The 27,620-nt window shown below is 36.6% G+C and overlaps 1 non-coding gene across 1 annotated transcript; it reads left to right on the top strand.

Moving 5' to 3' along the window:
* Window positions 1-24,295: 24,295 nt before the first annotated feature.
* LOC145096415 (small nucleolar RNA R71) lies at window positions 24,296-24,402 on the top strand. The gene has a single exon (XR_013703823.1). It is a non-coding gene; the product is annotated as a small nucleolar RNA R71 (small nucleolar RNA).
* Window positions 24,403-27,620: the final 3,218 nt, after the last annotated feature.

Raw genomic sequence — 27,620 nt, 5'->3', positions numbered from 1 at the left:
AAGTTTTCTAATCTTACACAGATTTAAAGAATGACTTCCACCTATGGAAACATTTCCATATTCCCATTTTGACTATCACTTCTGGACAAGGGTTGCCTCTTTTTAGAATATGTCAATATGGTCCTTCCAAAAATTACACTATACTTCCAACTGTCCATGAGCAACCAATCTTTGGTAAGCCTCAGATTTTCCTCGACAATTGCTTAATCATTTTAGTCATATACAGCTCTGGTAATTTTTCCCTCTTAATGCCCTAAGCATTTGGAAAATTCAGAACACATAGAAATATTATAGCATATGTAATTGATCCTATACCCGAAACATATGGGATACGATTCATAATGTCACACATAAAGACATGCTCCTAGACCAGTCTTTTTCCTATTAGCCATGCTCTCAAAATTCAGACTATGAAGAGAGATTCCGTAATCATAGTCAAATTTTGAGAATGCATATAACATTTCCATATATAGAATTTCCTTATGTTAAATCATTCCAACATAACATTCATATATATATTTGACTAAATGTGATTAAAATCTCAATCTAAGCTTTTAGGATTGGGATGCAGTATAATTTCTCTTAATTATAGCAAAACAACTTTTCAAACCCTGCAACTTTGCAAATTGAAACTTTTGTTTTCTGTAATTAACATTGCTAACTTGCAATACTTTACATAATAATCATGCTCCTACTAACATGGTTATTATTAGTTTAACACTTATGCTCCCACTAGTTTTGACATGTATCCAGAAATCAGCTGGACTTCTAGAAATCAATAGTTATTGCCTTTCTTACCAAACTTCAGATTCTGATACAAGGTGCTTCTATAAGACTTTATCTAAGCTTCCCAAAATCATACACCTTTCCTTAGATAGCTCACACATGTGTCTAAACAATTTTTAGAACTATGAAAAGGGATGTCATAATCATAGTCTCAAATGTTTTAGACCTTTGCCATTGCTCACAATTCGAATTTTGAAGAGGTATGCCGTAATCATAATTGAATTTGAGAATGCAAATATCACAATTTCTATCTACTTAAAATATACTAAGTGAAAGCGTTTCCCCACCATCATTTTCATGAATCGAAGAGAAACCTTATGACACTTAGATTTTATGGTGTATATGTTCCTATCCATATGAATTTATAAAAAACATAACCACAAGAGGAGGTTAGTGACAAATCCAAACTCATATGGATTGAACTTGTTCAATCTTAACTTCTTGCCCCCTGGCAGCACAAGGGCCTACCATTGCTTCCAAGTAGTTATGAAAACAACTAAGGACTCATAGAACTCACATGTATAGTCAACTTTAACTTGAATGGGCATAGAAGCAAGAGCATGTCAACACGATAGGTTATAAACCTCAAGTCGTGTACTAGTGATAAACAATACCCTTTATTAGTTCTTGAAACTTTTCAAGATCTTTATGACTCCCACTGACCTCTTGACATATAAGATTCTCTTGTCAAGAACAATTCCTCGACAAAGCAAATATTCAAGAGTTAGTGTGGATTCTTATCAAGACAAACACTTCACACAATTGGCCTTAGTTGGTTTTGTTTTATCCAAAACATCACAACTCACTAATTTCAAATGTACAAGAGTTGAAAACATTTAACTTTACATTTGATAAGTGTTTTAAACTTTCTTAACATTATGTTACTCAAGGCTCGATCTTGGAGTACTCTAAGACTCAATTATGGAACAAAGTATGATTCATCTTTCGATTTAACCATTACCACAATTCACGATTCCTCTTCTTAGTCACACAAATGCACTAAGATGTCCTATGACGATCAATTGTGATATGGTTTTTAATGATCATAAAACATCATACTAAAGTACTGTCCCATCTTTTCAGATAGGAGAAACTTTTATCTTTCTGCCTAATTTGATTCTTCTCATTCGTCCTGCCATACATTGAAACTTTTCCAATGTTTCAGAATTATACTTATAATTGTAAGCACAACTATATTTACTAAACTTTAGTAAATCATAACGAATATCCTTATCGTTCTTTGTGGTGGACATGATCAGGGCACAACCAAGTGTACCCGATCTCCTAGTCCTTCACTTGACTCACATATTCATGTTAGCAAGGAATTAGTCTTAATTTCCCAAAGATGAAAATTCTCATTCATCATATAATACAAGTTGCATGATTCCAAGTTTCAATCCAACTAACACTTGGGTGATGAGAATCTTTGCTTATTTGGTAAATTTTAAGTAAGGATACTTAAAATAAATAAAATCCAAAATTTTCCTTTTATTTTAAAACTGCGGAAAAACATATCCTTGCAATGCAAATACATATGAAAACTATGTTGTTATCGATTCATAATCAATCTATCATAACTCTTAAGCAGCAACTCAAAATTATGATCTTCGAATCATGCGATCGAAATCGATCTCTTCGCGATCATAATCAGCTTACTCTTTCTTTAAGCTTCCTTACTTTTCCTTGATTCTTCAAAACATCAAAATGTAATTACATTACATCATGGATTAATAATTTCCAAACAGAAACTTAATAGAGTTAAATAGTGGACTTTACCTGAAGCATAGTCAAATTTATTGACTTTTACCATCCTAGTGAACTTTCAGGTAAATAGGCAGCTTCGCAACCAATGCCCCTTCCTTTGGAAATAGAAACATATGGACTCTTTAGTAATGGTACATGGGACTATCTCAAACTTAGTCTTTCTCTTTACCATTTGGTCAATAGGGTTGACTATGGCCGATCCCTTTCCATTGGGAAGAGAAACCTTTTCTGGACTTCCAATGTTTCCATTGTCAATGTCCATGAAAGTTTGGGAAGTAGATCGTGCAATAAAATTTGCTTTACCAATGCTCCAAATCATTTCTAATTCAGCAACAACAAGCAAATAGGTAGGATCATTAAGGGTCATGTCGTGGTCAGCCACATAGTAGTCCTTAATGAACTCACTATATGACTCGGAAAACGATTGAAGAATGCAGTCAACAGTCAACTTCCTTGAGACTTTGACACCCAACTCTCCCAACTTGTCAATATGAGACTTTATCTCCAAGATGTGAGTACATATAGACACCACTTGCCAATAGGGATTGAGTGACCTTGAACTTTTCAAGAACTTTTGGGTTAGGGAGAAAAATTAGAGGAGGTAGAGGAGGTGAAGTATGATTTCCAGTCCCATTAATGCACAACAAAGGGATTAATATTTCACCTTGATCGCCATTTAGGATATCATCTACATTTGGAAAGCTTTATCCAAAAGGATATGGAAGACCATACTTGTCTGAACTAGACATCTATGAGGGAGAAACTCAATTTTAGTTGATTTAAGTCCTTAATATAACACCCAATATGAAATATTAAGGCTAGGACCCAACACAATATTTTATAACTTGGAAGTGGGATGTCGTAATCCAAGCTACAAAATATTTGAAGGTAGGTATTTTGATATTCATTGAACTATTCAATAGCATGTTTAAATCTTGATTGTGCCCTGCAAGTTTGCGACTGGGATGCCGAGGATCACAAACAAGGAGTGAATAACCATGCAAATTAGCTTGGTACACTTAATGTTACAACCACCTAATCAATGTTCCGGTTAACCACACACAATCCATTGATCTATGATTAACATCAAGCTACCCTTTGCCACACATTGTCAGTCCCATATTAGTGTGTCGGTTAACCACACACGCTCCTCTAACGACTTAACAAGGTGCAAAGTGCAATTTCATGGGTTAGCACCAAATTCACATTTTCCTAAAGTAACTAAGATTGGTAATTTAATAAAGTTTAGTTACTTTATATTTATCATTATACTTTTAATGAAGGGAGAATTAATGTGCTATCCTACCTGTTCGGCTAAGACCCTCTACCAGTCAAAGAAGCGGTGGGGGAGAGTGGACACCCATTAAACTGCCATTTTATAGGCGGTAACCTTATACCCCCTTATAGACCGGCTTCGTGAATGAGGCCTACTAATGGTAAGATTGACTTTGTTCTTATACATATATATAAATATTAAGCCTATAATATTATAATAATATAAGGGTTGAATTTTAACTTTTAAAATTCTAAGGGTTTAATTTGGAATTAAAGTATTCATGGGGGGGGGGGGGCACTTTACAATTTCCAAAACTTGAGGGCAAGTTTTGAGCAATTCAAAAACTTTTGGTTTCCATAACTTATGAATTTAATATGGTTTTTATGGAACACTTTTCAAGTTCCATAACTTGAGGACAAGTTATGGAAGACATAAAACTATTTTATGATGACATTAAAAATAAGACCTTTCATTTTTTTCATAACCTATGAATCTAAATGAACTTTTAAAAGAAAAAAACTCTTCATTTTCCATAACTTGAGGACAAGTTATGGAGTTCATGAAAACAATTAAGATCAAATATTCCAATTAACACAATAATCAAATAATTTTTCCATGATCTTGATTAAACTCATAATAACAAGATAATTCATATCAACTATTTTACAAGAAATTAGTCTATTACATAAACTAATAAAATCTTCAAATTATGACAATTATCTTTTATTTGGACGAGGATAATTATTTTCACAACATAAAATAGAATTTTTATCAAGAAAACATTTTATAGTAATTATCCAAATCGAAATTAAGCCTAGAAATCCAAAAATCAACCAGTCCCGTCACCACCTCGTGGTGAACAGGCAGAATCCAAAAAATGATTTCTTTTCAAGCTTTCAAAACAAGTAGCATCAAGTATGATGGAAAATAATTCAAGGCTCTGATACCACTGTTGGGTTTTAGTGTACTACAACATCCTATTGTGCACATACAACCCTAAAAGCTTTGGATCTATGTTTTCTCTAATTATACATTCAATATTGTTTCCAAAGCTTTAAGCCCACAACTAGCATACAAATGATAGAAACTACATAAAATATTAGTTCGACCTTGGTCGATCCTTTTCCATTGGGAAGAGAAGACTTTTCTGGAATTCTAATGTTGCTATCATCAATGTCCATGGAAGTTTGGGAGGTTGATCTACCAAACAAATTTGCTTGACCAGTGCACAAAATCATTGTTGATTCAACAGAAATATGAAAATATGTAAGTTTAATGAGGGTCACATCATGGTCCATCATATAGTAATCTTTTATGAACTCACTATATGATTCATGAAGTGACTGAAGTACCAAGTCAAGAGTCAGCTTCCTTGAGACTTTGACACCTAACATTCCCAATGAAAAACGAAAATTGAAAATTAGGTTTTAAATGAATTGAAATTCCTATATCTTATGAGATTCATTGAATTTTTCAATGGCATGTTTAATCTCGATTATGCCCTTCATGTTTGTGACTGGGATGCCGAGGATCACAAACAAGGTGTGGATAACCATGCAAATTAGCTTGGTACACTCGAAGTCATTTATCACCTAATCAATGCCGGTTAACCACACACACTCCATTGATCTATGATAAACCACAAGCTACCCATTGCCATCCTTCATTAGTGCCATATTGGTGTGTCGGTTAACCACACACGCTCCACTAACGACTAACAAGGTGCAATGTGTAATTTTATGGATTAGCACCAAATTCAAATTTTTCCTAAACTAACTAAGAGTTGGGAATTTATAAAAGCATTTAGTTACTTCGTATTTCATTATACTTATAATGGAAGGTTATGTCCTATCCTACCCGTTTGGCTAACGACCCTCCACTAGTCAAGGGTGCGGTGGGTTAGAGTGGATACCCAATGGCGGTCATTTTACAGGCTGCTTCCTTAAACACCCCTTATACACTAGCTTCGTGAATAAGGGCTACTAACGGTAAGACTGACTTTTTACTCATACATATATAATATATTAGACTTTTAATTTTATATATAGTATAAGGGTGTATTTTACACTTTTAAAATACTAGGTGGTTTAATCTATTAATAAATTAGACTTTTAATTTGATTAATCTTAAACCATATAATTATGGATTCATTAATTTTCTCTTTTAATTAAACACTTAATTAATTTAATAAAACCATAAGGGTGTAATTTGAACTTTTCAAAACACTAGGGTTTTAGAATTTAAATATATTAAAATTAAAACTTTTTAATCAAAATTTAAATTCCAAAACTTGAGGGCAAGTTTAGAAACTTTTCAAAACCTTCTAGATTTAATTATTCAAATGATTTGTCATTGCCTAAATTTGACCTAATTTAATTTATGGCAAGATAATTCACATCAAATAATATAAATAATTTATTTTATCATATAAACTTGTAATAATCTTCGAATTTTACAACTATCTTCTAATTGGATGGGGATTATCATTACCATATAATAAAAATTGAATTATATATGTTAAAAACGTTTTTGGTAACTATCACAATCCAATCTTAGCCAAAATCCCGAAAATTTTCATCAGATCCCATACGTGGTATGGAAGGCTATTCCACGTCATGGAATCAGACAGAATCAAAAAAACAAAAATTTTCAGCTTTGAGAAATTAAGCCTAGCATCAAATACAATAGAAAAACGACCTAGGCTTTGACACCACTGATGAGTTTTGAACATAAATACATTCCTATGGTGTGCATGCAACCCTAATTGCTTTGGATCTAGGTTTTCTCTAATTGTACATGCAATAACAATCATCCAAAGTTATAACCCTATGGACTAGCATACATAATTTGAAATTGACATGTAAACTAGGGTTAGAAGCTTACATTTCTTGTTATGTAGCAATAACAAGTATAATCCTTCTTGATCTTGGATTTGAAAGGCTAGTGCCCCAAGTGTTGCACCTCTAATGGAGTCACAAACACTCTTGCAAACGAAGACTTAGGAGAGAGGATGAAATCACCCTCTTGGGTTTCTTGAAGCATATATCCGATTTTCACAAGGCAAGGGGTCCATTTATACTTGTGGTTTCTAGGGTTTTAGGTGGAAACCCTAATATGACTGCTTAAGCCCTAAGAAACCCATGGACACCTTCTAGGATACTCCTTGGACGAATTCTTTATGGGCTTCCCATAGAATTCATCCAACCTTTATTCCAAGGTGATCCATCACCCCAATTTCAACTATTAGTGATTTGCAACATCAGTCCCCATAATTTTATCAGTCTCTTTTGATCACCAAATTAATTTCCTGATCATTACTAATTAAATAATATGATTTCCAAATAATATATTAATAAAATCATTTTGAGACCAATTTATTATTCATATAATAAATCCTACTCTCTCTCCTCTTGTCATCCTATCAAGTTGCATGTGTGAAGGCAACCCAAAAGGACCTTGCTCATAATCAAATCAAGTACATCCAAAAATAGTTATGGGCTTAGACACCTAATCCAACATGGAATCCACCAGTTGTAGTGTAAAATATTGTACTGTAGTTATTCATTATATAAAATAAAACCTTTGAATTAGTGTTAATCCCGTAAACAAATGTTTAGTTGATACTATTGTGAGTTTCATATAACCATGCTGATATGACCTAGTGGCCTCTACGACGTTCTTCAGGCATCGGAATGTTATGACATTTGTCACCTCATGTCTGCCAGCCTAGCTGTTGCAAGCAGCTCAGGTGCAGGATTGTCAGCTTTGTATAGATCTATACACAAATTCACGCTCTCCCTTCAGGAGACTCTGGTTATAATTTATAGCACTTGAACATGTACCTTGATGGGTACCACAAAGTAGTGTTATATTGTTCTCTTGTACCCTCTAGGAGATCCATACACAAATTACATGTAGTGTTATAGTGTTCTCTTGTACTTGAAACTGTATGTATTACCTTGTAGTAGTGTACTTTGTAATGTAAAATAATTATACTTACATAATTATTTAGTAGTGTAACCTTGAATTAGTGAAATAAAGTAATGTTCCATAACTATACCTATTATAGTTTATATACTTGTTTCTGTATAGTGTTCTTGAGCTTGTAAAATAGTGTAGTGTTTCCCAAACTATACCTATTATAGTTTAAATGTATGTTCTTGTTTCGTTTATTGAACTTAGCAAAATAGAGTAATGGTTCACAAACTATACCAATTATAGTTTAAATATATGCCCTGTAATGAACTGAAGCATTTGCAATTTAACAGTGTATATAAAGCGGTAGTAAGAGATTTATGAAAAATACCCTTTTGCTCGACATGCTACAAAAGGGTTAAATATATTTTGATAAATGCAGCGATAAATCGGTTTGAAACAATTGCAAATGATTTGAAGTAGTTTGAAATCGTTTGAATATTAATACAAGAGTCCTTGTGTTTAACTTATATTCCCTCCTAAAAACATTGAAAAATAATGAAAATGTAGGGGTATGAACTCAAATCTAGTGCGTGTTTGCGTTCGGATAGTGAAACTGTAGTGACGATCCTCGGGCTAGCGTACATGGAAATAACGGTATCCTAATAATATTTAAACACGTGGCCATATTTTGATTAGTGAAATAAATAATTAAAGTGTTAGATAGCACTTAACGTATGTAAGGAATACTTACAAAATTACCGAGAATTATTTGGAGTGTTGCTAGGTATTTTCGGTCTATCTCTCACCGAAATCCCTTGATTTCAGTCTTAAAACATCAACCGAGAACCAAGTTCATAGTCTTAAAAGGTTCTCTATCAGAGTGAGTTCTCGGTCCAGGTGGTTTTTGGTCAAGCTTGAAGATTTTAAAATTGTTCTTGGTGTTCTTGGTGAAAATTATGAAGATTTGAATGATTTTTCTTGAAGATTTGGAGATTCTTTGATGACATTTGAGAGCAAAATGAGTGTGTATTCAGTTTGAAAAGTGAGAAATGACTTATGTTTTCGGATGAAATCATATATATCGCGAGGGTTCTTGGTGTAAGGGGAGTTTTTTTGTCATGGGGAGTTCTCGGTGGGGTTTGCGGTCCGAGAGTTTTCGGCCCGAAGAGGGTTTCTGGTGCGAAGGTTCTCGGTTCCAAAGAGAAAAGTTTTGATTTTTAAGTGCATTTTATTCCTTTACATTAAAATACTTATATAAAACATCATTCATATAATTTAAATCATATTTAACTCTTATGATTTTAACAAAATAAACAAAACTCGAATTTTATTTAGAGGGTTTGACTTTTATTGACTTGAAAATAACAGGTTGTTACATCCATGTCTCGTGTCCATACGATATCTAGAATGGAGGAATGTATGATCCCTTATCTAAATGGCGTGGCATAGTTCGACAACGACTTTTAAGGGATACGATTGCTAGTCGATTTTTTAAGTCGTACTTGCAGTGATAGTTATTAAACTTATCCAAGTGGGAGACTGTTGGATTAAGTGTCTAAGTCCATAACTATAATTGGTATGTACTTGACCCGAGAGTAGCATGGTCCATTTGGGTTGCATTCACCAGAACAATTTGATATGATGGATATTTGAGAAAGAGGTTATTTATGATTTACTAATATATTATAAGTATAATATATTAATTGAGAAATCATATTATTTAATTAGTATTGATCAAGAATTAATTTGGAATTAATTTAATGATCAAAAGAGACTAATTAAATTAACAGGGATTGATTATGTAAATTAGTGATACATATGGTTCTGGCTATTGATCCATGATGGGCTAAGTTTATGTGAGAGTCCATGAAGAGTTAGTCCATATGAGTTATGGATCACAAGCCTAAGTGTAAGAATTAGGGTTACATATCACTCTTGGAATTCTAACACTATATATGTAACCCCTTAGACCCCAAAATCAGATGGACAATTGATATAGCAAGAGTATAGCCGATTTTAGGGTGCTCCTAACCTCTCTCTCAAGTCCTCCAGTTGTTGGTGGTGTTTTTTGAAGCATTTGAGGCATCACACTTGAGGTGCTAAGCTCTTAAAGGCCAAGTAATATAAGCTACAACTAAGAGGTTGATGTGTTTAAAACAAACTAGTTTTAATCCTAACAAACTCAAATGAAAACAAATACACACAGACAGTGTACCTATCGATAGTAGTTTAGTTTAAGAAAGTAGGGTATCGAACACAGGGAATGGTAACAATCAAATTAAGTACTAGTATTATCTAATTAAAAACAATTAAATAACAAAAGGGGGGGGGGGGTTCTCTAGTTTTTCAAGACTAGAAACTTAATCAAGCACTTTAAAACTCAAACAAAGACAATTAACAACTAAGAAGAATAAGAAATGACAACTAGATTCAGTGATAAAAGAGACTTATGTTTAGATTCGATTCACTTATTCCTACGGTTGATTTCGTGGCATTTGCAATGAATTAATATGTCAATGGTTACCGATTCCTAATGTGATTGGGTTCATGTTCATTATTACCAATCCTTTAGTAGACAAGTTAATTCAAACAGTGATCAAGTGATTAAATTAACAAGTTTCCTAGTGTTCAGTTCGTATCAAGCAAGACTTATAACAATAGTTAATTAAATTTGTTCAACTCAATCAACTCATGTATGGTTGTTCATCACACATGCTCACACATTGATTTACACATTCTATAGTTAACCCTAGTTTCATATTCACTATTTCTAGGCATACAATCTTATATTCATAAAACTATATGAATCAAGTAATCAAGAAGATATCCATGGAACTCAATCACTTATTTGTTAACTAAAAATATGTATCATCAATACATAAGGATCTTTAATAAGCTTAACAAGATGAATAACCAAATTAATATCAATTCAACCACTCAATCAAACCATGTTCATAAGATTATCTCATCTAAACATAAGTAAAAAGCTTTTAGCTCATATCTAAAGCAAGTAATAACCTAAAATCAAAATCTAATGATTCAAACATGGTTCAAAACAAAGATTAAGAAAAATAAGAATGATTATTTGCCTTTGATTCTCTTTGAAATTGTCTCTTATGTTCAAATCTCGAAAATAACAGCTCCAAGAACCCTTCTGATCTTCAAAAGTCGCAGCTAGCCTCCAGTAAAAGTTAGGTTTTCGGGCCCATAAGTTATCTATTTATAGTTTCCAAAAATCAGCCCAACTCGTCGAGTTTTTAGAATAACTAGACGAGTTTCTTTAGTAATTCGTGTGTCCAGCGTGTACAGCAAGGCATCCTTAAATTTAGCACACTAATACCACATAAGACAATCCCAATCGAACCCAGCCATTATGCCAAGACCGCAACGCATGCATTTGTGTCTAAAATTTTCCTAGGAACCCCCCTCAATTCTAAATACTCACAATCCTTATCAACACTCGCTCACTTCTTTTGAACAACGCTCATTTTATGCATCCCTCCGAATCCATCCCCATAAAACTTTCTTAACCTCAAGTCATTTTTGGTTAAATCCCCAAGCACACATATGAAAAAAATAACCTAGAAAAGAAAATTACAATAAATAAAACAAATACAACTTTTTGATTGAATCTTCTGTAACTTTTCTTCATGATATTCTTCTTTGTCTTCATAGCTTTGTAGATTCTTTATTCAAACATTTCATCACTCCTTTTTTTTACGCAATTTTTTTCCACTAAAAACTAAAAACCTAGAAAAACATATGCTTAAGCAAGGGAATTTAACTTCATCCTTTATTGGTTAAAGGCATTAGTCTAGTGTGCAATGACTACTTAAGTTTTCCTAGATACATTTCTGGTACACGATGCTAAACATGTTGCGATCCTCAAACTAAGCGAGGTTGTGTTTTTGTCCCATTATTTCACTAGAATAAAGGGGCCACAAATGCATTATAACGTATATTGGCTCAACTAAACATTTAGGTCTTCATAGAATCATCAAACACAATAATAGCATGGAACCCTAATTGCTTTAACCAAATTTTCTAAATTAACCCTAGTACTTTTTATGTAATTTTTTTTTCAAACCAAGCAAGGATTCTATTTTTGACTAAATGTAATCAACCCCCTACCCCACACTTAAATTATGCAATGTCCCCATTGCATGTTATGCATGAAAAAGAACATAAAAGTAGAGAGAATTAGAACAAACTCCCCTGGAATAGTAGTTGCGAGGTTGATATTCTTCTTGTTAAGCTTCATCTTCAACTGACTTTAGACATGGGAACAGCTCATCCACACCTTGGGTGTCAAATCTCATGTGGTTATGCTCCAAAATATAGAGGAAAAAAATGTTGGAAATTGCTCGGAAAATAATCATTGATAGCACAGCCAATTGCCTCCTTAAATTTTAGTCAAATCACTAACTCAAAGGTAAGAAAAAGAGCCACTCACCGAGAATAAAGTGAACTTATTAAGTTTAGTTGCGAAAACTTCAGATTCGAGATTCTTCGAAGGAACTCGTCGAGTTTTTAGAAGAACTCGACAAGTTTTGCTCTCTGTGATACAAAATATTCCCCAACTTCATTTTCCGAATATAGATTTGAAGGGAATGATTATGGCGATATTTCCCTTCATTCTTCTACAGCAAAACATATCTTTTTAGTTCTTTTGTTCACCACTCTTGCGAATAGACGTAATCCTATCACTCTTCTCGTTTTAGACTCGATTTCACTTCATACCCCTCACGCTATATTCTTTCATTCTCTCCCTCAACATATATTCTGAGAACAACAAAAGAAACAAACAAAAACTTATAAAAGGAAAACACACCAATAAAATCCTAAATTACTAGAAGTTTAAACATCAAACAAAATAAACACACCAAATAAACAAAAATAAACAAAGAAAGAAAAATAGTTTAAACAAGCCAACAAAATAAAAGATAAGGAAAGGATAATTAATCTTCATCTTCACTTTCTTCTTCTCCTAACCCGCTTCCTTCGGCTACACTTTGACGCATACTCCAAATTTCACTCCAATTCCTCACATATGGATATTCCGGTTCATTTTCCATCCTTGGAATGTTCAAATGAGACATCAAATGAGCTAAATTCCTATGTCCATAATTCAAGCTGCTTGCTAAGTCATCTTGAAACGCCCTTTGCTCAACATTATAAGGATCCATGGGAAGCTCATCATTTATTGGAATAACGGGAGGATCTTCTTGCATATGTGTTGGTCGTGGACGAACCCGCCTCCCCGGTTGTTCCGGTAATTCCGCATCATCCACTAATGGAATATTAACATGGCCCCCGCCATAATCTACAATAATTTTAGCCCTTCTATAAAGAAGAGGACTAAATGCGGGTTGTGGCACCATTGTTAATTGATTTCCAACCCTCCCTTCAAGAATTCCATAAGATCTTGCCAATTTGGTTATGAACATCCCACCACATATCCTTGAAGTTGATCTTTCCTTCACTCCACTTTCTGCTAAATACTTTGGTAAACTATACGGAATGCTACAAAACTGGTTAGGTGTAAGAATACACCATAGAAAGAAAACATCTCGGCTTAGCACTTTATCATCATCCCTTCTCATATTGATGGAGCTTGCGATGAGGCGATGAAGAAGACAATGGACAGGTGATCGGATGCTTGCTTCTTGGGCCGCAGATGGAATATAAACTCCATTGGCAATCGTGCTCCACCACCTTGCTGCATCCTCACTATTTGGAAAATCCTTGTGACATGCTTCCATAAAAATCCCAAAGGCTTCCATCATTGACACATCTCGTTCATACAAATCCATTCACCATGCTAGTTCTACCACACTACATTCCCGGAACTCACCCCCAAGCATGAAAGTAAGAGCATTTGTATCAAAATAGTCTTCACTCCCACGGAACTTGATAGTAGAATAAAACTCCCAACATAATTCCTGGTATACCGGCTCTTGGAATCGGAAAAGTCTCCTCCAAGCATCACATGTAATCCTTACTCCATCTTGCATGAATACCTTGGTGAGATGAGGATTCATTCGTTCAACCAACCCCCATTGCTCTAGACAAGACCAATCTAATTCATTTGGCAAGTAGAACTCCTTCTTTTCCAATTTCTCCAGTTTCCTTTTCCATGCTAACAATGTGGATTTTGAACGAATTTGTGGAAAATCAAGCCATGGACAATCCCTTTGACTTCCTTTAGAACTTTGGCCCCTATTTCTGGACATGATAAGTTCTTTTAGGATGCTTCCTCCATCTTCTTTCTATTTGTGATAAGTTCTTTTAGGAACTTTGCATACTTTGGCATTTGCGCGACTGCTTCAATGAACGGAATGTTGATTTGCAAGGCCTTTATGTGCTCCAGGAACTTCTGGTAGTCTTCATTATGCTTCTCTTGTCGAGATCGGCCCGGGAATGGTAATAGTGGCTTAAATGGCTCACCTTTTGAATTATTTTGCTCATCAGGTGCGGAACTCGTCGAGTTTCTGTCAGGAACTCGCCGAGTTTTGTCTACTGTTGGCGAATTCAGATTTTCTTGATCTTTTTCTTGTGCCTCGTTTTGATCTGTACTTGGGATTGGAGTGAGGGGTGTGACTATCTTCCCACTCCTTGTTGTTACTATGTTAATGTGCGCACCCTTTGGATTTTTTTCCGTGTCACTAGGAAGCCTGCCCGGTGTTGGTGCTTCTTCATCATATTTTGTTGATCTCTAATGGCTGCATCAGTGTGACATCCCTAAAATCTCGGCCAAAAAAGACCGATTTCATTTATGCTTTTTAAACATTTTCAGAGTAAATCCTTTTAATTTTAAAAGAGATGCGGAATTTGTTCCTAAAAATAAAACATGATAAAATAGATATTTATCAAAACATTTCATATAGAAATATGATTTCATTTCATAATCAAAAGTCGGGATGTCATGTTCCGATACAGATCATAAAGCATAAACGATAACATTACAAGTCATTCAACAAATATATACATATACAGACTTGTAAACAAAACAACTTGATGATTCGCCCATCTTAAGCTCTTGGGCCACTTCCTGTAATACAAATAAACTGAGTGGGTCAGGCTTGGGAGCCTGGTGAGCATATAGGTTTTCAACCCACAATAATTATATTTAATTTCAACAATCCACAATAAACCCGATTACCCATTCCCGTTATCCTTACTTTACGTCCCTAAAATAACTTCTATTATAAGGAGCCTAATTCAGGATTTTCATCGGGACGGACATTACTGCAGAGGGGCTTCCTCAACAATAAGTGCCCTAAAGGCAACCATGTGGGGGATAGAGTACACCGGTGAACACGTCGTTCACAACACCTACAGGTAATGAGCCTGCTAGTGTTCCACAGGACAATCTAGAATAGTTCGTGGTCGTCATCCATACTCTGTTGAATGACTAGAATAACACCAATAACACCGAGGCCTCTCATCTGTTTATTTCACACCAATTATCTACCCATGTTCTACCCAACATATTAGTAGATAAAAATATACATTTTTATACATTGTTTAAAAACCTGTATAGCATGCTTTAATCAATACATATTCCACATAACAGATGAGGCATACACACATAACACGTATTTCGTAGAGAATATATCAAATCTATGAGATAAAAGAGAATGAATATACATTCACACATATAACTGCAAAATATATACACATAGCACGTATTTTATATAGATTACTTCCCGTATTCTCAAATACATTCAAAAATTACTTGTATAATATCGTGTATTGAAAAGGGACTATACACTCATTTGATCGGAAGACGATCGGGCAGCACTACAGCTTGCAGAAGTAGTGTCTCTTTGTAGATCTGGAAGATCTTCACAAAAACCGGGCTCCTCGCGGGCAGAGCTTTGGCTCAGGAATAACGATCTTCGGGATCTTCGGGGCTTCGGATCTCGCTTCGGGGATCGGGAATATTACTGGGGCTTCGGGGTTCAAATGGCACGCAAAACGAGGCAAAGACTAGAGAGAGAAGGAAGAAATTGTAAAAAGAAAAGAGCTGCCTTCGGATCCCCTTTTATAGGAGCTGAACCCTCGCACGTACGTGGGGCGTACACCTCGGATCGTAAGCGCTTGCGTCATCGGAGGTACTCGAGTGCTGGCTTCGTCATCCTTCGCTGTACGCGGGGCGTACACTAGTACGCGGGGCGCACTTCGGATGAGTCCGATGACTCGTCTTTGGATAATATCGGAGGTTTTAATTAAAAATAAATATTAAATATTTAATAAACTTCAAAAATTTATATCTCCTTCATACGAACTCCGTTTTCGACGTTCTTTATATCCACACGAAGGTGAGACTACGCTCTACAACTTTCGTTTAGACTCCGTCGGCTAATTTTGACTTTTATTTTTATTAATTATTTTTAGGAGGTCAGGACAGAAAATTTCATTATAAATTCATAACTTCTTCGTCTGACGTCCGTTCTCGCCTATCTTTTCATCGTTTCACTACTAACAACGAGATCTTCGATTCTCGTTTAGATTGTTTCGGCTAAAAACCGCTCGATCTCAAATCGAGTATTTGGGCTGGATACTGCCCAGTCGAAACTTCAGAAAATCATAACTTCCTCATACGAAGTCAGATTTGGGCGTTCTATATATATATATATATATTCGGAAACCTCGTTTCAACTACTACAACATTATCCAAAGATATCGGGCATATCTAATACTTTAATTTTGACGCTTATTTTATTCTTAATTCATTAAATTATAATAATTAAGAACACACACATAAATCACATAATTCACATAATTCACAAATAATACATTTTTTATTATTTCAAATTGGGGTTACAAAGGTTAACCTAGACTATTACGTTGCTAAAAATGGCAAGCCCAGAAACACGGGCGTTACAATTCTCCCCACCTTAGAATGATTCCGTCCCCGGAATCACACACCAGCAAACAAATGCGTATAGCGACTCATCATGTCACTCTCCGTCTCCCAGGTGAGATTCGGCCCATTCGTGTGTTTCCTCAATCAATCTTTTTTTCTCATCGATCCTCAACTCCGAAAGTGGAATTATGTCGGGAACTTCTCCCGTGAACTTCCTCAAGTAACACACATGAAAAGTGTTATGAATTTCATTCAGTTCTTCTGGTAGTTCAAGCTTGTAAGCTTGGTTCCCAATTCTCTGAAGAACTTTAAACGGTCCAATAAACCTTGGACTTAACTTTCCCCTTTTACCAAATCTTATAAGTCCCTTCCACGGCGAGACTTTAAGCAAAATCGAATCTCCAACTTCAAAAGTCATCGGTCTTCGCTTTTTGTCAGCATAACTCTTTTGACGGTCCTGAGCTGCTAACATTCTTTCCCTAATTATTCTCAACTTTTCAGCAGTTTGATGGACTATCTCCGGCCCCATAAACTGCTTTTCCCCAGCCTCAAGCCAACAAGACGGCGTACGACACTTCTGTCCATACAATGCTTGATAAGGTGGCATCTTTATGCTCGAGTGAAAACTATTATTATAGGAAAATTCTACCAAAGGTAAATGTTCATCCCAATTACCTAGGAATTCCAAGGTACACACTCTCAACATATCTTCAAGTGTTTGTATCGTCCGTTCGCTCTGACCATCAGTCTGCGGATGGTAAGCTGTACTTAAACACAACTTGGTACCCAATTCCTCTTGTAGACTTTTCCAAAACCTCGAGGTGAAACGACTTTCACGATCCGACACAATCGTTAACGAAACACCGTGAAGCCTCACAATTTCCTTCACGTAAGAATTCGCAAGCTTCTCCATAGACCATTTCTCATTGGCTGCTATGAAATGCGCACTCTTAGTGAATCGATCAACGACCACCTAAATCATGTCGTGACCACTTTTTGTTCTGGGTAGTTTAGTGACAAAATCCATAGCAATGTCTTCCCACTTACCCATAGGCATAGGTAATGGTTCTAAACTCCCGTATGGTTTCTGATGTTGTGCCTTGACTCTTGCACAAGTCACACACTCGGCCACATACTTCGCAATGTCAAGCTTCATCGTCGGCCACCAATAATAGGGTTTCAAGTCCTTATACATCTTTGTGCTACCGGGATGAATCGAGTACATGGTTTTGTGAGCTTCTTCCATCAGAAGATCTCTGACTCCTCCTGTCTTAGGTATCCAAATCCGATCTTGGAACACCTTCAGTCCGTGATTGTTTACCCCGAACACCAACGTTTTGCCCAAACGTTCCTCCTTTCGGTCATTCTTCTCAGAAGCTTCGCTTTGAGCTTTCTTGATACTTTCCAAAATAGTCGAGACAACTTCAATTCTCAACGCTCTTGGCATTCTCCTTTCAAGATTGACTTTCCGACTGAGAGCATCAGCAACAACATTGGCTTTACCGGGGTGGTAAAGTATCTCACAGTCGTAGTCTTTAAGTAATTCTAGCCAGCGTCATTGTCTCATATTCAATTCCTTCTGACTAAAGAGATATTGCAGACTCTTATGATCAATGAAAAGTTTGCACTTCGTGCCATAGAGGTAATGCCTCCATATTTTCAGTGCGAAAACTACCGCTGCCAACTCCAAATCATGAGTCGGGTAGTTCTTTTCATGCTCTTTCAATTATCGAGATGCATATGCGATCACCTTATCCCTTTGGGTCAAAACGCAACCCAATCCAACCCCAGACGCATCGCTATAAACAGCGAAGTCTTCAACCCCATCGGGTAGAGAAAGTATCGGTGCCTGGCATAGTTTCTTCTTTAGTCTCTCGAATGCTTCTTTATGCTTATCACTCCAAGCATAAGTAGCTCCTTTGTGGGTCAAAGCTGTTAATGGACTAGCGATTGAGGAAAAGCCTTGGATAAACCTTCGGTAATATCCGGCTAATCCTAAATAGCTTCGGATCTCCGTGGGACTTTTTGGTTGTTCCCACTTCATTACAGCTTCAATCTTTGCTGGATCAACCATTATCTCTTCTTGGTTGACCACGTGACCCAAGAATTGGACTTCACGAATCCAAAAATCACACTTAGAGAACTTTGCATACAGCTTCTCCTTCTTCAAGACTTCTAACACTTCTCGCAAGTGTCTGCGATGCTCCTTTTGGCTTTTCGAGTAAATCAGAATGTCATCTATGAACACTATCACAAATTTATCTAGGAACGGATTACAAACTCTGTTCATTAAATCCATGAATGCTACTGGAGCATTGGTTAGTCCAAACGACATAACCAAAAACTCGTAGTGTCCATATCGCGTTCTGAATGCAGTCTTCTCTATATCCTGCTCTCTTACTTTCAGCTGATGATATCCTGACCTCAGGTCGATCTTTGAAAAATAACTTGAACCTTGTAGTTGATCGAATAGGTCATCAATCCTTGGCAACGGATATCTATTCTTTATTGTTGCCTTATTCAGCTCTCGATAATCAATGCACATCCTCATGCTTCGATCTTTCTTCTTTACGAATAACACCGGAGATCCCCAGGGTGATGAACTAGGTCTTATGAAACCTTTGTCCAACAACTCCTGAAGTTGCATCATTAGCTCCTTCATCTCCGTCGGTGCTAATCGATAAGGTGCTTTTGCAATTGGCGTTGTTCCAGGCAACAAGTCGATACGAAATTCTACTTGTCGATCGGGTGGTAATCCAGGAAGATCTTCTGGAAATACTTCCGGATAATCACACACAACAGGAATATTTTGCATCACCTTCTTTTCCTTCTTAGCGTCGATCACGAATGCTAAGTATGATGTACACCCCTTGGTTAAACATTTTCTGGCTTTCATTAGAGAAATGATTCCAGAACTTACTCTGCGTTTATCTCCGTACACCATAAACGATTCCTTTCCAGGCGGGTTCACTTTCACTATTTTCTTCTTCCATAAAATTTCGGCATCATTGGTGCTAAGCCAATCGATTCCCAAAACGATGTCGAAACCATTAAGTTCAATAGACAATAATTACTCGTGGAACTTATTCCCATTCAGATCAATTAAGATGTTTTTCATACGATGGCTAACAGGTACAAACTTGCCACTAGCAACTTCGACTAATAAGGCATTATCTAGTCTATCAACAGGCAAAGCTAGTTTTCTATCAAATTTATGCGATACAAATGAGTAGTTGGCTCCAGAATCAAATAAAATTTGGGCAGACAATTTGTTAACGAGAAAGGTACCTGAAGCGACATCAGTTTCATCTTTAGCAGCTTCCAGTGTCATCTGGAATGCTCTCGCCTTTGGCTTTGGCGGAATGTTGGGTCTTGCTGCTTCCTTCTTATTCAGACAATCCCTTGAGATGTGCCCCTCCTCACCACAACCATAACAAACATTCTTGGTGAAGGTGCAGTCATTGCCATAATGCCCTGGCTTTCCACATTTGAAGCATGTGGTTTCCCCGCCACACTTCCCATGATGCTTCTTCTTGCACTTGTCGCACCATTTCGCCTCTACCTTTCCTCCACTTCCCTTCGAACTAGTCTTCGAGAATTTACTTTTCTTCCTGGACCCTGAAAATCCATCGATTTTCCTCTTCTCACCAACCTCTGACCTTTCCAGACCTTTTTCCCTGATCTGGGTCTCAACATTTCTAGCAGCCCAGATGGCGGCTTTCAATGTGGTTGCTTGCTTAACCATTGGACCATAGTCCGCTGGTAGTCCAAGGGAAAACTTGTTGACCTTAGAGAGTTCTGTAGGCACCAAATATGAGATAAACTTCATCTTTTCTGTGAAACTTGCAACGTATTCAGTAACACTCAATTTCCCTTTCTTCAAATTCTGAAACTCATTACTGATTTCCAGAAGGTCCTGCTCGGAGCAGTATTGCATTTTTAGTTGTTCCACAAAGTCTTCCCAAGACATTTTTCTTGCTTCTCCCTTGGGCATAGAGTTAGCTAACAGCTTCCACCAACTCAACACGCCAGATTTTAGCAGAGGGATCGCAAGTGCGGTCTTCTGCCTGTTGCTGCATTCGCAACTTTCAAACATAGTCTCCATTTCGGAGACCCAGTCCATAACTTGCACCGGCGTCGGGCTTCCGGATAGACATGGTGGTTTGGACGCCATGAAATCCTTGTACTTACACTCACACCCATCATTTCCTCCATCCTGGTTATTGCGCCTAACCACGGGTGGGTTGTCTTGACCAATGATCCCACTAAAGTTTTCTCCTTCAGGCTGCCCTCCATTCTCCTCGGGCTCTTCCACTTGAATTGACGGTTCTTCACGATTCTGCCTAAGCAGGCGTCTTGTTTCTTCCATCTGACGATCCAACATCGTTTGAATCATCATTTGTACACCAGCCATTGTTATCGGCTCAGGTGCATCAGCTACGACAGGTATTTGTTGAATTACAGGCGGTTGATTCCTGTTTTCATCAGCATTTCCAACTCCGCTTCTTGTTCTCACCATTTTTGATCTATACACCGAATAAGGTGAAATTAGATCTTCATTCACGATAGATATTCAAATCATCCTGATTACTCCAAACGATTACATGCTAGTTCTAATATCGTATACATACGCTTAGAATCCTAAACACATAAACCTTCAGATCCGGTTGGAAACAAACCGTAGATCCGAACAAATAATATCATATATGGCAACATATAACATTTAGCACATAAAAGCATTTTAGGCAACTTTCCTAAAATAAACTAGTGCTCGTGTCTAAAATTTATCAGACACACATCTCACAATCTCCACTTAGCATACTAAGTTTAAGTCTAGAAATCCTACAAATTCCTAGTTCGCTTAAACTAATGCTCTGATACCAACTGTGACATCCCCAAAATCTCGGCCAAAAAAGACCGATTTCATTTATGCTTTTTAAACATTTTCAGAGTAAATCCTTTTAATTTTAAAAGAGATGCGGAATTTGTTCCTAAAAACAAAACATGAAAAAATAGATATTTATCAAAACATTTCATATAGAAATATGATTTCATTTCATAATCAAAAGTCGGGATGTCATGTTCCGATACAGATCATAAAGCATAAATGATAACATTACAAGTCATTCAACAAATATATACATATACAGACTTGTAAACAAAACAACTTGATGATTCGCCCATCTTAAGCTCTTGGGCCACTTCCTGTAATACAAATAAACTGAGTGGGTCAGGCTTGGGAGCCTGGTGAGCATATAGGTTTTCAACCCACAATAATTATATTTAATTTCAACAATCCACAATAAACCCGATTACCCATTCCCGTTATCCTCACTTTACGTCCCTAAAATAACTTCTATTATAAGGAGCCTAATTCAGGATTTTCATCGGGACGGACATTACTGCAGAGGGGCTTCCTCAACAATAAGTGCCCTAAAGGCAACCATGTGGGGGATAGAGTACACCGGTGAACACGTCGTTCACAACACCTACAGGTAATGAGCCTGCTAGTGTTCCACAGGACAATCTAGAATAGTTCGTGGTCGTCATCCATACTCTGTTGAATGACTAGAATAACACCAATAACACCGAGGCCTCTCATCTGTTTATTTCACACCAATTATCTACCCATGTTCTACCCAACATATTAGTAGATAAAAATATACATTTTTATACATTGTTTAAAAACCTGTATAGCATGCTTTAATCAATACATATTCCACATAACAGATGAGGCATACACACATAACACGTATTTCGTAGAGAATATATCAAATCTATGAGATAAAAGAGAATGAATATACATTCACACATATAACTGCAAAATATATACACATAGCACGTATTTTATATAGATTACTTCCCGTATTCTCAAATACATTCAAAAATTACTTGTATAATATCGTGTATTGAAAAGGGACTATACACTCACTTGATCGGAAGACGATCGGGCAGCACTACAGCTTGCAGAAGTAGTGTCTCTTCGTAGATCTGGAAGATTTCCACAAAAACCGGGCTCCTCGCGGGCTGAGCTTCGGCTCGGGAATAACGCTCTTCGGGATCTTCGGGGCTTCGGATCTCGCTTCGGGGCTCGGGAATATTACCGGGGCTTCGGGGTTCAAACGGCACGCAAAACGAGGCAAAGACTAGAGAGAGAAGGAAGAAATTGTAAAAAGAAAAGAGCTGCCTTCGGATCCCCTTTTATAGGAGCTGAACCCTCGCATGTACGCGGGCGTACAAGGCTACGCTGGGCGTACGCCTCGGATCGTAAGCGCTTGCGTCATCGGAGGTACTCGAGTGTTGGCTTCGTCATCCTTCGTTATACGCGGGGCGTACTTCGGATGAGTCCGATGACTCGTCTTCGGATAATATCGGAGGTTTTAATTAAAAATAAATATTAAATATTTAATAAACTTCAAAAATTCATATCTCCTTCATACGAACTCCGTTTTCGACGTTCTTTATATCCACGCGAAGGTGCGACTAGGCTCTACAACTTTCGTTTAGACTCCGTCGGCTAATTTCGACATTATTTTTATTATTTATTTTTAATAGGCCGTGACAGAAAAACTTCGTTATAAATTCATAACTTCTTCGTTTGACGTCCGTTCTTGCCTAACTTTTTATCGCTTTGATACCAACAACGAGACCTTCGATCCTCGTTTAGATTGCTTCGGCTAAAAACCGCTCGATCTCAAATCGAGTATTTGGACTGCATACTGCCCAATCGAAACTTCAGAAAATCATAACTTCCTCATACGAAGTCAGATTTGGGCGTTCTATATATATATATATATATATATATATATATATATATATATATATATATATATATATATATATATATATATATATATATATATTCGGAAACCTCGTTTCAACTACTACAACATTATCCAAAGATATCGGGCATATCTAATACTTTAATTTTGACGCTTATTTTATTCTTAATTCATTAAATTATAATAATTAAGAACACACACATAAATCACATAATTCACAAATAATACAGTTTTTATTATTTCAAATTGGGGTTACAAAGGTTAACCTAGACTATTACGTTGCTAAAAATGGCAAGCCCAGAAACACAGGCGTTACAATCAGATTCGTCATGCCTTTTTTCGGAAGCACTAACAAATCGAGTTAACATAGATTCAAGATCCGTCTTCTTCTCTTGCGCTGGTTCTTCTTTTTTATAAAACCCGCGTGCTTTTTGCCTATACTTCTCCTCCTTTGCCTTCTTGTACTCGTCGCAGGGGAGCCATTCCTTCTTGGGCTTTCGCCAATCATCATCAAACCTATCGTCACTCGAATAACAAACTTGTGCCTTCCGGTTGCCGTTCTCGTCAAGATCGCAATCCTTAGTAAGATTTGGACCGCTACAATTGTCACAACCCACCCTTATGGCATGGATGGATTGATCCATCTTTGTCATCCTACGATCCATACTTTCTAGTTTGGCCATCATTGCTGCCATGTCATCGGAAACTGAGTTAACCACGCCTCCAGCTGTATCGTTCCTTGGATTATGGTATTCTCTTGAATGTTTGGAGAATTCTTCTACCAATGTTTTAATGACAGTTGGTGCTTTCTTCGTGAGGGGTCCTTAAGAGTCTAGTAATTGCCTAGTTGTGACGTTCACGCCATCATAAAAGATGGAAACCTCTTGTTGCACGTTTAGGTCGTTTTGAGGGCAATTTCTTATTAACCCCTTATATCTCTCCCACGCCTCATAGAGTGATTCTCCCGGTAATTGCTCAAAGTTAGCAATTGCTTTCTTCAATTTTGCAATCTTAGAAGGCGGACAAAACTGGTCAATGAACTCCTCGCACATCTTTTGCCATGTTGTAATGGATCCGGGGGTAAATATTTCAACCATTCCTTCGCAGCTCCTTGGAATGTAACCGGTAACATCCGTAGTAAGACAGTATCGCGAGGCACATTTGGCATGTGGAAATAGTCAGCAATGTCCATAACTTCTTCAATATGCTTGTAAGCATCTTCGTGCTCCTTTCCATGGAATGGAATGTCTTTTAGTTGTGCGAGGATGTGACCCTTCAACTCAAAATTGGCGGTAGCTGGGATTGCAGGTTGCACGAGTCTCGACCCGGTACCATCTCTTATGCGCTTCTTGTAATCTCCCATCGGTATGTCGGCGATGTCGGCCATATTATCTCCTTGATCGGAATTGCTTTCTTCACCAAACGTGGATTTGTCGGACTCGATCTCTTTTCCTCTTTGTTTGCGAATAATCAACTCCGGATCGTCTACGGGTGGCACTAGTGTAGAACCAGAGCTTCGGGTCATAAAAACCTGAAATAAAACAGAAACAAGCGTAAAACTAACAAAAGCGAAGAATTTACGAAACTGTCAACAGAAGAATAAACTCGACGAGTTTTAAGAATAAACTCGATGAGTTTAATGCAAAACTATAGAAAATCAATAAGAACTGAAAACATGTAACTTTATTCAAGAAAGATCTAACAATAAGGATCGATAATACCAGCAACAATATAATTATTAGAACCGTTCCCCGGCGACGGTGCCAAAAAGTTGATGTGTTTAAAACAAACTAGTTTTCATCCTAACAAACTCAAATGAAAACAAACACACGCAGACAGTGTACCTATTGATAGTAGTTTAGTTTAAGCAAGTAGGGTATCGAACACAAGGAACGGTAACAATCAAATTAAGTACTATTATTATCTAATTAAAAAACAATTAAATAACAAAAAGGGGGGGGGGGGTTCTCTAGTTTTTCAAGACTAGAAACTTAATCAAGCACTTTAAAACTCAAACAAAGACAATTAACAACTAAAAAGAATAAGAAAGGACAACTAGATTCAATGATAAACGAGACTTCTGTTTAGATTCGATTCACTTATTCCTATGGTTGATTTCGTGGCAAGTGCAATGAATTAATATGTCAATGGTTACCGATTCCTAATGTGATTGGGTTCATGTTCATTATTACCAATCCTTTAGTAGACAAGTTAATTCAAATAGTGATCAAGTGATTAAATTAACAAGTTTCCTAATGTTCAGTTCGTATCAAGCAAGACTTATAACAATAGTTAATTAAATTTGTTCAACTCAATCAACTCATGTATTGTTGTTCATCACACATGCTCACACATTGATTTACACATTTTATAGTTAACCCTAGTTTCATATTCACTATTTCTAGGCACACAATCTTATATTCATAAAACTATATGAATCAAGTAATCAAGAAGATATTCATGCAACTCAATCACTTATTTGTTAACTAAAAATATTTATCATCAATACATAAGGATCTTTAATAAGCTTAACAAGATGAATAACCAAATTAATATCAATTCAACCACTCAATCAATCCATGTTCATAAGATTATCTCATCCAAATAGAAGTAAAAAGCTTTTAGCTCATATCTAAAGCAAGTAATAACCTAAAATCAAAATCTAATGATTCAAACATGGCTCAAAACAGATATTAAGAAAAGAAGAATGATTATTTGCCTTTGATTCTCTTTGAAATTGTCTCTTATGTTGAAATCTCGAAAATAGCAACTCCAATAACCCTTCTGGTCTTCAAAAGTCGCACCTAGCCTCCAGTAAAAGTTAGGTTTTCGGGCCTATAAGTTATCTATTTATAGTTTCCAAAAATCAGCCCAACTCGTCGAGTTTTTTAGAATAACTCGACGAGTTTCTTGAGTAATTCGCGTGTCCAGCGTGTACGGCAAGGCATCCTTATTTCTAGAATATTTTAATAAACTCGTCAAGTTTGTGCTAAAAACTCATCGAGTTTCTTCTTTTATTTAGCTTCTTTCTTTAATCCTTGATCTCTAAGCTTCCAATCACTCAATCCTCTTCCTTTTTCATCCAAGCATGTCTTTTATTACTGAAATTGAAATATTAAGCTAATTAAGTATCTTTTGTTCATAAAATGATATAAAATCAACAATAATTAATAAGATAATGAATGATTTCTATGACTAAATAAGCCCATATCAGAGGTGCTCTTCTAACTAGTTTTTTTATGTTTCAAGTATCAAAGTTGTATGCTAGTTATAGGTTTCATTCTTTGGATAATTTTTGTTGCATGTATAACTAGAGAAAACTTAGATCCAGAGCATTAGGGTTGTATGTGCACCATAGGAGTGTTATTGTGATCCTTGTAGATGGTACATCAGACTCCATAAAAATAATGTCGCCAAATCTTAATGGCAAAAACCACATACCCCAGCTCCATATCATAAGTATGGTAATTCACCTCATGAGGCTTCAACTGCTTCGAAGCGTAAGCAATCATGTGAACCGTCAACATAAGTGCTACCCCTAATCCCATAATTGATGCATCACGATATACCATAAAATCATGCATACCCTTGGGAAGGGTTAGTATCAGATCCTCACACAATTTCCGCCTCAAAGTCTTAAATGTAGTCCGTTACTTAGACCCACACCAAAAAGTAACATTCTTTTTTGTCAACTGGGTCAAAGGGACAAAAATCTTGAAGTCTCAAATGTTGTCTGCTAACCCAAGGAAACTCTTAATCTCAGATGGAGACCTCAGAACCTCCCAAGACATCACATCCTTAATCTTGGCCGGGTCGACCAATATATCATCTTGGTTGACGAGGTGGCCCAAGAACTGCAACTCGCGCAACAAGAACTCACACTTGGAGAAATTGGCATAAAGCCTCTCCCTCCGCAAGGTGTCCAAAACCTCCTACACGTTCTCCACATATTGCTTCTTGGTCTTAGAATAAACCATGATATCATCAATAAATTCAATCACAGATCGATCCAACATTAGCCTGCACACCCAGTTCACGAGGTCTATGAACATCGCTGATGTGTTGGTGAGCCCAAATGGCATCACCACAAACCCGTAATGACCATAACGAGTCTTGAAGGTTTTCTTGTGCATATCCCCATCCCAGACCATCATTTGATGATAACCCGATCTCAAATAAATATTGGAGAACTAAGACGCACCCTAAGTTGGTCAAACAAATT

Source organism: Lactuca serriola, chromosome 3, assembly GCF_051521515.1.
Source record: "Lactuca serriola cultivar US96UC23 chromosome 3, Lser_US96UC23_V15, whole genome shotgun sequence".
Lineage (NCBI taxonomy): Eukaryota > Viridiplantae > Streptophyta > Magnoliopsida > Asterales > Asteraceae > Lactuca > Lactuca serriola.
Note: the sequence above shows the minus strand (reverse complement) of the source record. Positions and strands in the feature narration are given on the sequence as shown.